Source organism: Podarcis liolepis (assembly GCF_965112155.1).
Source record: "Podarcis liolepis genome assembly, chromosome: 9".
Classification (NCBI taxonomy): Eukaryota; Metazoa; Chordata; class Lepidosauria; order Squamata; family Lacertidae; genus Podarcis; species Podarcis liolepis.
Genome location: NC_139564.1, coordinates 37,261,624 through 37,273,955, shown reverse-complemented (window position 1 = coordinate 37,273,955; position 12,332 = coordinate 37,261,624). Strand labels below are relative to the sequence as shown.

The 12,332-nt window shown below is 44.0% G+C and overlaps 1 long non-coding RNA gene across 2 annotated transcripts; it reads right to left on the bottom strand.

The window, feature by feature from the left end:
• Positions 1–2,703: 2,703 nt before the first annotated feature.
• LOC310714692 lies at positions 2,704–7,130 on the bottom strand. 2 transcript variants are annotated; one of them, XR_014529979.1, is made up of 4 exons: positions 6,956–7,130; positions 5,143–5,208; positions 4,862–4,973; positions 2,704–3,175 (listed from the first exon to the last, which is right to left on the bottom strand). It is a non-coding gene; the product is annotated as an uncharacterized lncRNA (long non-coding RNA). The 2 variants fall into 2 exon arrangements; XR_014529980.1 differs by lacking the exon at positions 5,143–5,208.
• Between the last annotated feature and the right edge of the window lie 5,202 nt (positions 7,131–12,332).

The following is a 12,332-nucleotide window of genomic DNA, read 5'->3' as shown; positions in this document are numbered from 1 at the left end:
CCTGAAGGGGAAGAGACCCTCAAGGGAACTCCTAGTGGATGGTGGGAGTAGACTTCACGAAGCACCACTGTTACACCATTTCTCCATTTCAGTGAGATTTGTATGGAATGCCCATTTCTTAAAAGCCTTTGCCGTGTGCTTAGAGTTACATATGTTACAGCACTAGTTCATAGCAGGATTTCATCACCTATATCATCATTAAAGCAATTATTTCAGAAACAGTAGTCTTCAGTATGCTTGTAGTAGCCAGGATCATATATTGCAGTTTTATTTCTGCCTTGTCTATATAAATATATAGGAGCATTAGAGAGCTGCTTTGGCTGCAGATGTAATAGATTTATTTAACTAGCCCATCAGTGTGACAGGTTTTATTTATTTTCATTTTCCTATTGTAATGATAATATAAATCAGCAGCAAGCCTCAGCAACCAGGATTCAAACGGGTGGAGGGAACAGATGAGCGAGTGCTGAAGAGGCTACAGTCTGTCATGGCCTGGTTGGACACAAAGGAATGGCGGGAGAAACCAGTTGGGGAACCCCAAGGGAAGAAGTGGTGGGACAATGATGACTGGTCAGAGGGAGAAGACTGGGAGAAGGAGGCAGAGCCATTGTTACGGAGCGGGGGCCTAGCTGGGGTTTTTGCCCTGAGTGAAGCCTCCAGAGGGGCGCCATTGAGACTCCCAGTCTCTCTGTGTGTGCACAAGTGTGTGTGTGTGTGTGTGTATGCCAAACTGGGTCTTTGATCTGGGTGAAATAAAGCCTAGTTTCGCCCTTGGGAGGGGGTGTCAGAAGCTGAGGAGGTAATAGGGCTTAGTGATCTAGGAGAGTCTGTGGCTAAGAGAAGTCCAGAATCAGAGAAAAAAGCTGAAGAAGGAAGGTGGGAGGAGATGAGTGAGGCACAGATGGGTGAGGCTGGTGCAGAGTCACAGATGTCTCCCCCTCCTGCTGCGACAAACTCCCCTACTTTTATCTCTCCCAGAACCAGAAGAGGTATGAAAAGGGCAAAGGAGAGATTGGTGACATGGAGACACAGTCTCTTATTGCTTGAGGGGGGGGGACCTGGATAGGAGAGGACTTAGGCAGCTGTGGGAGGCAGGGGACCTTCAGTCTCAGCAACTGCTTCATGGGGGAAGACCTACCAGAGATGAGTTGCTATGTTCATTAGCACTCCTGTGCAGATCGTGGTTTCCTTAATAAAGAGGTAACTCCCAACTTGCAGTGTTATTTACTGCTGGCTCACTCCTGACACAGTCCTGGAGAACTGTACACTGACCCAATGGCTAACAAATGGCTTAATAGGACAGGCAAACAGGGAGATTTTCAGCCATCCTGGGCAGCCTGTAAAGCCCCAGGTCGGGCGTGGCCGCCCTAGTGAGCAAAACATAATAATTGCATGCAAAATGCAACTTGTATAACTGATTGGCTACGGACAGAGAAGAATGTGGCATTGTGTTAAAGTACTGATAACAAGGGCTCCAAATTGGGATCCTTCTTTCAGCTGTATTTATTATTTATTTCAAAAACTTAAACAGTGGTACCTTGGGTTAAGTACTTAATTCGTTCTGGAGGTCTGTTCTTAACCTGAAACTGTTCTTAACCTGAAGCACCACTTTAGCTAATGGGGCCTCCTGTTGCTGCCGCACCCCTGGAGTATGATTTCTGTTCCCATCCTGAAGCAAAGTTCTTAACCTGCGGTACTGTTTCTGGGTTAGCGGAGTCTGTAACCTGAAGCGTATGTAACCTGAAGCATATGTAACCCGAGGTACCACTGTATCCCACTTTACAACCTCAAGAGGTTCTCAAAGCAGCTGTACAAAAAATTTGCACAATACAATCATATTCAAGACCAGTATCAGGGGCATGGGTGTCCGTATGGTGCCAGGATTATACAGGCAGCAATTCCTGTCCTCATCATTAGTCTTCCCTGGTGTCACTCTTTGGCTAAGTCAGCCTTCACCAGCCTGTGTGTTCCAGATATTTTGGAGTACAACTCCCATCAGCCATAGCCAGCACAGCCGCAGCAAAGACTTCTAGCCCAAAACATGTAGAGGTCACCACCAAGTTGAACATCTGGGTAGGCAACAGGCCCTGCTGAGGACCTCTCAGGTAAATCAGTGAGGCAGATTTGCTCAGTTGAATTTGCTCAGCCCATGATGGAAGCAAATATTCATTTCCTGGCAGTGTGTCAGAAGCTGAGGCAATGAGTTATGCAGCTGAAAACCATTTCTTCTTTGAGACTGCAATCTCAAGCAGTAAGTCCCATTGGAACTTACTTCTGAATAGACATGCCAATCACTACTGCTATTTTAGCATTAAGAAGGTGAAATAAATTAGCTTTAAGCCTGAGACAACTCACATTGGTTCATTGATTTGTTTACTGACATTCCCTTTCTTAAAACGTAAGGGGGAAAAATCAAAACAATACAATGACACTTCCTTAGTGTTAGATTTCACTGGTGAAATTACCGTACAATGATTCTGAAGTGAAAGGAATGCCCATTTGGTCATTACTTTCAAAGTAATGGTTATCACTTTAAACTGTACTATGCAAATCACTAACACATAGATTTCACCTTGAGGGTCAGAGTTCATTTTAGGCCACCTATTTTGACATTAGGTTTGAACTGTATATCAGTTATTCATGAGTGCAATTCCACCCCTACCCCCCCCCCAAATCGGACAAGTCATTTTCACATCTGCAATAACCGCTAATGGTAATTATTAAATCAGCCTTTGGTATGCATATTGTGTCCTTTTCTTCTCCTGCTTGATACCTACACTTGTGTAGATTTGAACTTTCATATCCTTTCTGTATTATGCAATAGACGAGGGGTCACACATGTTTCTCTGCTTTGAATAATACATCTCTATGAAGTCTTGGTATATTAACTGTTGGAAAATTTGTTTCTGTCGTTTTAATATTTTATCATTTTTTGTCCTAAGTCGATGACCTTAACTGGTTGCAGTTCATTTCATTTCTTTTCTGCTTAAATATTTTAAAGGCACTGAAGTACAAATATCAATCATATTGGGTGTTAAGAAAAATGCCAAACTTGAGATTTGGGTTATTTAATTGCAATTGTCAAGCTGTATTTAAATTCTTTTCTTTTCCTTTTCCCTTGCACAGTTTTTGCTCTCCCTTCCTATGTAGTTTTCAGCCATACTACCTATTTTCACTGCAAAATACAGAAAGAGACAGGGAAGAACAGGGACCAATCCAGCAGATAAGTTCATTTATTTATTTAGCACCAGCAGTGTGCACAGCAGTTGCAGGATATAAAAGGATTTGTCCCTGTTCTGAGGAGCTTACTAGGGACATGGTTCCATCTTAGATGGGCCACAGGGCCGTCTTACCCATAGGCACTAGGGGTGCAGGGCACCCAGGCGCCGGGCTCTCAGGGGCGCCAGGCCAAGAGTCTGGGGCCTGAGAGTTGAGTCCGGGGAAGAGTCTGCCCATCAGTCAGAGCACCACGGTGGGCTCTTCTGCGAGTTTGGGGGCGACCAAGCCAGCGAGACGCTAAGGCGGCTGGCTGGCTCCGCCCTCCTGCGTGCCTGGGACTGGGCAACTAGGGGGGCGCCGGGCGGATCTTTGCACCCAGGCGCAACATATGCTTAAGACAGCCCTGATGGGCCACCACCCCTTCCTCCTGCCTTCTGCCACCTCCTCTTTCTTCCTGTCACCGTCTCCTCCCCATCCTTCCTGGTCTGTTGCTCTCATACTGTGCTCTGAGAAAGTGTCCCTTCATCAGAGGGAAACATTGTGGATGAAGTGGCTGCACAGATCGTCCGTGCCATTGCTGCTTTGCTGCAACATTCACAAAGCCTGCTTAAAATTTAACAGCCCACATCAGTCAAAATGCCTCACTCTCAGGAAGGATCCTTTCCTCAGAGTGAGTTGTGGTGGGCCTGGAGAACTTGGTTGGAGTGATGGCTTCTGTCATGGTAGAGGTGCTGCATTCCTTGTGACTGGGCAGGAGGCAGCTACTGCAGCAACAAATTTACCCACAAGTCTTAGCAGCAGGGGTGGGTGGGTGGTGTGGTCGCAGTATGACAGCAGCAGGAAGCTCTATGGGTTGTTGGGGGTGGGGCTGTTAAATTCACTACACATCCTAATCTTCTGCTTGTGAGCAAGTGCCTCATACAGGCACTCAGAGCCCAGAAGCTTACCGTGTAATATTTAACACAAGGGAAACAACAGAGAAAAGGCAGGGTGGTGGGGGGAGGGTGCTTGTTTCATTTGTACATGCTTAGGCTTAGATACATGCTAAGAGTCCATCCCAACAGCAATGCCCACTATCAGGACGAAATGCAGGCTAAAGATTACATCCAACTAAGTTACACTTGGATTGAAGCCATTCAAGTTAATGGGCTTAAGTTAGTCAGGTCTATTAATTTCCATAGGTTTACTCTGGGTATAACATAGGCTGCATACACACCATACTTTTAAAGCACATGACTTCACCCCCCAAAATATTGTTAACAGTCATTTGTTAAGGCTGCAGGGAATTGTAGCTCTGTGAGTGGTTGAACTACAGTTTCCATGATTTTCTGGGGGAAATTATGGGCTTTAGATGTATAGTGCGTATTCAGCCTTAGTTGGATACAGCTCTTAAGAGTTGAATACCACCTTGTGGCATAGGCATCTTGGCTTCATTTATCCTTTGGACTTTCTGCAAGGAACAATGAAAGCCAGGCAGGGAGAAATGGCCAAACACTTGGAAATGCATGCCATGATGGTGTCACGGAAAGGCAGGAGACAAGAGTTCCTTCATCATGGCATTTCACACTGGAAAAATCCTCCACCCCCCATAGAGACCCACAACAAAAAACTCTATGCAATGTCTGCTGGTGGGTGAAAATACCTTTGTATAGAAAAGCTTCCCAGCTGCTGATAATAGGTGGGAACTGGTGTTATTCAAAGCTGCTGCTGTTCTTGTTGCAGTGATGGTCTTCTGTAAGCTCACGGGAAGTAACCTGGTTAAGAGGGGAACACAATGAGAGAGATTCTTTGAAGCTCATTTAATTTATTACATCTTTGGAATGACAAATATGGAGATGATCCAGATTCATACAGCTTGTTTTCTGAGCTGCAATTTGTTAACTGTAATATTTTTTAATGAAACGAACAATTGGAATAGCTTACAATTTGTTGCCTTTTTCACTCTTTTGCTTGATTTAATGCTGCGGAACAGCATAGCCTATTCTTTCCCTGTCAAAGTCAACAGAAGAGGCACTATTTCTTAAACCAGTATTTTTATTCTGTCCTCCCTATTCACCCACTTTCTAATGTAAATAATTCCATAATCATATCAAACTCAGAATAAATATTTGTACTATCAATGTTTTTCAAATAAGGCTTAAACAATCCTTTTGGTGTTTGCACACTACTCAGAAATGGCTTCAACATGCCTAGCAATATCTCCTGTGTTCTGGAAATACAGACCACCTTGTACTGTGTGACTCCCTTTATTTATTTATTTATTTATTTATTTTTGTAGCTTTCCTCCTCCTAAATGCATGGTGCATGCAACAATGTCAGAGTCATAAACCCTATTAGGATGATTAAAACTGCTTTCATTCCTCCATCCCTCCCAAATCCTTAGCTACTAAAAGTGGTTTCAAATAACCTCTTGGGCAGCTCTTCAGAAAGTGCTCAGTTCTGAATACAGTTGTCAAACACCTTGGTACTTGTACGTTTCGGCTCCTGAATGATCAAAACCCAGAAGTGAGTGTTCTGGTTTTTGAATGTTTTTTTGGAAGCTGAACATCTGATGCAGCTTCCGCTATTGTTTCCGGCGTGCCTGCGCAATCGGAAGCCAATCGGAAGCTATGCCTTGTTTCTGAACGTTTCGGAAGTCGAATGGACTTCTGGAACGCATTCCGTTCAAAAAACCAAGGTACAACTGTATCTATCCCACAGCTGAGTGGCAACCACATGAAAGAGCTAGACAAGGTGTAGAAAAGAGCAACCCAAATCATCAGAGGACCAGCTCAGCTTCCAGTTGAGGAAAGTCTACAACAAGGGTGGGGAACCAGTGGCCCTCTAGGTGTTGCACAATTCTCATTGACTATGCTGGCTAGTGTGGATAGGAGTTGAAATCTACCAACATCTGTAGGTTTTCTATTCCTGGTCTACCATTTTGGGGTGGGTGCGCAGGGGAATATGATGCAGACAATAAGGCTTTGGGCAGACCAATCTATAACTCAAATTGTCATGCTGGAGGAGGGTTGGATGAGGCAGAAGTGTCTCTTCACCCAGCTCTGCCTGGCTCTGCCAGTGGAGAACCTTAACTATCACTAAGATCTCCACCCAACCCTTCAGAAGGGAAGCTATCACTAGATGTATCCTTACTGTGGGTAGTCAGCATAAACCTATGAAATGGGGTTTTGAGGGGTAGGGATGGAGCAAGGCCAAACCAGCCTCGGATCCCCTGGATTCTAAGCCAGTCCAGCTATGGGCAAGTTATGCTGAGGCTTGTTTTCTGAGCCAGCCCTGGAGCTGAAGCAGTAAACATAAAGACTTTTCCTGTCCGTCCCCCCCATTCTGGTCTAAGACCAGTTCCAGTGGTGAAGCGGGGCATCTAGACATGGCTTTTAAATCAGCTTTCCAAGGGATGCCCCTGGGATGTTGAGGAAAGAGGTAAGGAGTCTCTGAAAGACTCCAGGGTACACCCTAATCAGTATTAGGAAAAGCAGGATTAAAATTGTGCTTTAAAATTGGGCTGAGAGTATGAGTCTGGAGACCTCAGTTCACATCTCACCGTGTGACTTTAGTTTGGGCAAGCTTACAATGACCAGGAATCAGCGTAGTCTACCCATTCAAGAAGTATTACTCAATTAATTGTATGAGTTTTAATGAATAAGTTAATGACTGAAATTTGTATATTAATAAAACAATCATTGTGAAGAGGACATGCATGTCCTCAGATGTCTGCCTTATGAGTCACAGCACACACCATCTTAGAAGCAGCATAATTTCTTGTGTGCGATAAGAAGAACACTTCTTCTGAGATCAGGGGTTGTGTCCAACGCTACATGCGTACACTTCCATTCACAAAGCTGGGCTTTCCCTTCCTCTCCTTGTGTACCTCTGGAGCAGATATTGAGGTGGGGGGCCGCAGAGGAGAAGAGGGGAGAATTAAGCTGCAGAGTTCAGTAAAACCCAATACCTGTCATCCTTAACTTTCTGTTACAAATACAGATAATCTGCTGCTTGATTAATTAGAGTTTTTGATCAATTAGAAGTTTTAAAATGGGATAATCTGACCAATTAATCCTCACATTGTTACAACCCTAGTGAGAACCAAACATAATGTGTGTAAAATGCATTAAGAATTAGAAATGTGCTCTATGCATGCTTGGTATTATGATCAGCAAAGGAAAATTGCAAGTTGATACTGAGGAGGTGTGAGTTACTCCCCTTTTCAGAGAACTCAGCCAATCAAAAAAACAGGTGTAAAGTACTTTTGCCGGGTCTGGTGTCTGTTATTTTTCAGATGTCTGCCCCACCCTTGACCTTAAATTGTTTCTGAGTTATCTTTCTGCAGCCTGGCACATGTAATCATGATTGCTGTGGACACCTGCTAGTCATTGATTAATGGGGCTGGGAAAGAATCTTATTCAGGCAGGCCTGAAATGACTTTTGGACTTCAGAGGTGAAAGAAGGTTGTCTTCTCAGAGAAGCCCATCTAGGGACCTTTGGATTTTTTCCAGTAGTGGGAAGAATGCTTTTAACGCTGCATGTTTCTGCATCTGTTGACATTCTGGAATTAGATCAGCCACATAACAGAGGATAGAAGAGGGCACTACAGTCCCTAGATTATTTTCTACAAGGGTGTTCACACCTTTGCACGTCCCATTCAATATGTACAATCTGTGTACACAATAGTTGAGCAGTACAAATCCACTCACACAAATGCTTGAACATGGGTAGAAGCAGCTTGTACCTGTGTTCAGCGCAGCGTGTGAGCAAGCCTTAGAAAAGTTAGGATAGGGCGTTATCAACAAAGCTATAAGGGCTCTCTGCCTGCTAGGCGGCGATACAGGGAGAAATGGGTGTGATTTCTACAAGCCGTGGGACACCTTCCTATGAGCTACAGACACAGCTATCAACACAGCTGCATGCATTGGGCACAGAAAAGTATATTTGCTTCTTAATTAAACATATCTAATGTCCACATATTGGAATTTTAAGAAATATTACAAGCAATTGTGTTGTTTTAGACCATGCATTCAAGCCACTATGATACCACATTAAATAGTCATGGCTTCACCCATATAATTTTGGGAGCTGAAGTTTGTTAACAGTGTTGAGAGTGCTTAGGAGGCCCCTATTTCCCTCACAGAACTACAAGTCCCAGAGTGGTTTAACAGTCAATTCCTCTTCACTGAGAACTATGAACTATCATTTTGCCTGAGAGTGTGTTGCCTGCTGCACTGAGCACAGAAGAAGTCCCTTCCCAGTGAGAAGATATCATCCAGCATAACATTTCTTGTTGGAAAAACAAAATATTAATATTAAATCAAATCAAATGCTGGGAATTGTAGCTTGGGGAGGGGAATAGGGGTCTTCCTACTGCTCTCAGCACCTTTATCAAACTACAGCTTGCAGAATTCTTTGAGAGAAGCCACAACTGTTTAAAGTGCTTTAAATGTATGGTCTGAATGTGGCCTTAGTCTCCTTTGGTGATCCAGGTGGACAAAGAGAGAGCCAATAGTTATGAAATGAAACCCCAGCATTCAGCTGAAGGTCCATGTATACAGCTGACTGGGAACAATGGCATCTGTATACACAGCCACGGATCATTACAGAAGGACGAGTCAATTAGCCTTTGGCGACACTACATCATGAGCCTGCGAAGTAATTTTTGAATACTTTAGGGGCTGTTGTCAAAAGGACAGTACAAGGAGGGCAATAATGGGGGGGGGGGACCAACCACCGTATAAACACTCCAGTGTTCGGAACTCTATCTGATGGCTTAATGTCAAGTAAAAAGGGTTTCGTTTGTTTTTTTTACGAAAAGTATAACAATTAACCTTTACTTACTACACACCATGAAAAAGCAATAGAAGGTGGTCCAAGGCTACATGTCTCATTTGGCCTGTCCACTGATGCCTATAGCAGGACGCATTATGTACAGAGTGCAGAGGGCAACCCTCCAGGCCTGTGGGATGCAAACATCTTGCTGAAAAGGTCTTGATCTTCCCCAAGTGTGACAAATAAGTTGCTTCAACTTAGTATGTGGTGCATCACAATTAGTCAGATATTAAGGCACCGCCTTTTAATCCCATGGCAGCCTTATTTTTACTTACTTATTGTATTGTCAAAGCAACCATGTGGGAGGATTGATTTGGATTGGAGCGGCAGTACCGGGGAGGGAGTGTTTAATATTTCCCCCCACTTACCATTATTCCAGTTTAGAGCAAACCCACCCACTCAAAGCTGCTATTAGCCCCACTTGAGAAAGAAATGTGCAAATACAAAAGGTACCTGTATTTCCTTCACAGAGAGGCTAATAGCAGTTTGGGGGTGATTGAGACTGGGAAAATGGCACAGAGGGAAAGGGTTACATTTTCCATGTTCCAGAACTGTTGCTTCCCCAGAAAAACTTTCAAGTTAAAAAATAATAATTAAACCCAACAGTAGGAGATCTGATAACATATATCCTATAGCTTATCTGTTTTGAACCCTAGTAAAGGTAAAGGGACCCCTGACCATTAGGTCCAGTCGTGGCCGACTCTGGGGTTGTGGCGCTCATCTCGCTTTACTGGCCAAGGGAGCCGGTGTACAGCTTCTGGGTCATGTGGCCAGCATGACTAAGCCGCTTCTGGCGAACCAGAGCAGCACACGGAAACGCAGTTTAACTTCCCGCTGGAGCGGTACCTATTTATCTACTTACACTTTGACGTGCTTTCGAACTGCTAGGTTGGCAGGAGCAGGGACCGAGCAATGGGAGCTCACCCCGTCGCGCGGATTCAAACCGCCGACCTTCTGATCGGCAAGTCCTAGGCTCTGTGGTTTAACGCACAGCGCCACCCGCATCCCCAGCGCCACCCGCGTCCCCGTTTTGAACCCTAGTTAACACCAAAATAACATGTAGAATCTCTGGTATACATATGTATTCCTAGTAAAGGGACTGACACACTGGGGGTTGAATTCTCTCACAATAAGAGACCCTCAGTCTAAAGCACCTACATCCCAGGTGAGCAGCTGTGTGACTACTAGGGATCGGCTCTCTCAGTTCCTCATTTTCTCCAATCTTAAATTCAGTTCTCCACATTTCTGCAGCAATTTGGGGGTTGTGGTTGTTGTTGCTTAAAAAAAAATCTTCATGAAACTTCATCAGTATGTTAGTGAGAATTTCTCCGAATTTTGGCATGTAGTTTTAGCTACACACTTTTGCAAGACCTTCCTCCTAAATAGTGCGTTTTTGTATTCTGTCCACCCTATTACTTTGTATATTGGCCAATCAGAAAAGGCTGTGTCATGAAGTATAGGACTGTGATGCACAGAAATAGAAAAAGAACGTCACACTAAGCATGCTATGTTCTCAAGGCGCACGAAAATTTGGACGTGATTTGAAGAGTCTCTCCGCAAAGTTTCACAGTTTGCATTTCCCATGTGAGGAAAAGGAATCCTTGAACATTTACTATGTAGAAGTAATTGCAGAAAATAACTGGTAACGGATTGGGAAGTATTGGTTCTGGTTGCTAGAATGGAGTAAAGTACACTTTGGATATTCCAAGGACTAAACACATGCAGGAAATAAAAGTCCATTAAATTGGAGGGAGAAATGGCAACACTTTAGGATTCATATCTATTGGCTGGTGTCCAAACAACTCACTCATCAATTGCAGCCCTCACTTCATTCACTGGTTAAAACCTCATTGGTTAAAAAGGTGGGAGCAGACAGCCAGGCTGGCTCATCTCACAGGAATCACGTTTTGCTTCCCTTTCATAGCAGGTAGAAACTTGCATTATTGTTTTTGAAATGAAAGCTGAGTGTCTGGGCATTAGTTGTGAAGTTTGATGGACCCCTTGGAAAAACTCAGTGTCCACCCCCCACCTACCCGCCAGGGCCTGCAGCCCCCTGCTATAGGACAACAATCTAACAAAGGAGGTACTGAATCAGAATCTTGGGATTAAGCTCCAATATCTCAACTTCAGTGATGGCTCTCAGATATTTGATATTGAATCTATACATCACGGGGCAGTGGAGACAACACACACATACCCTTCTGAAGTCCTGCTCTGATTACCGGTAAGTTTTAGAAGTTGTAGAGTTGTTGGTGACCTCTAAGTTAATCAAGCCACTGTGACAGAGGGCACTGGACAATTGCATTTTAAAATACTTCAAGTACACCATTGCAGGTGCTTTGCCCTCTTCCAGAAACTTTGGTCAAGAGAAAACCTATTTCAGTGAGAAACTTTAGCAGAAGGTAAACCAAAGACTGAAAGGAATACATGTTCTCAGGCAAATAGACCCATATAAAGCTGTTAATAGAGAGGTGGCAACCAAGAGACTTTTCTGGGCTAGGCTGAGTCGGCTTTAATCAGCAACCAACAGGACTGTTTCAAGTTTATCCCTCTCTCCAGACATAAAAACCAACTACCTCATTTAGAACATATAAATTCCAGGTTGAACTGGGTTGGGGGACAATGCTTGAAGCCTCCAAGATAGTCTCATATGACTGCCCTATTTATTTTATTTTATTTTATTTTGCCACATAGTGTTTAGTTCCTACTGCATAGATACTCCTTGTCCTGAAATACTCTTTGTGTGGTGGCCAGACGGACATTTCCCCCACCCAGAATTGTGTGATCTTGGTCTTTTTTAAAAAATGAATTAATAAATATCCCCAATTAAGCATATGTATGGATGTTGTTGATGGCATCCGTCTCTCTCAGGAGACAATGGAAGAGTGCACCATTGGGGGTAAAATCAAACCATTGGAGAATTACAGCACCTGCTGTGGCTGTAGAGACCGATATGGGAGGGTTGTTTTTTTTTGTAGGTGGGGCAGATGAAGGAGGCCAGTTTTGCTACGATGCACTATGGCATTTTATTTTCTCTACGCACCTCCCAGTGGTCCTTCCTCCTCTGGTCACTGCTGTGAATACGCAAGCTAACTGATTGTCTCCAGGCACTGCCGTCATCTGCAAGGGATTCCCACATGGTTGGTTTGATGTTGCCAGCCTTCATGTCTTGTTTGCAGACATCCTTGTAATGCAGAGTTGGTTTGCCAAAGGGCCTAGTGCCTGAAGCCAGCTCCCCGTATGGATGTACCAACACATTTTCCAATAGGTTTGTGCAGCGTGCAAAAAGCTGAAAG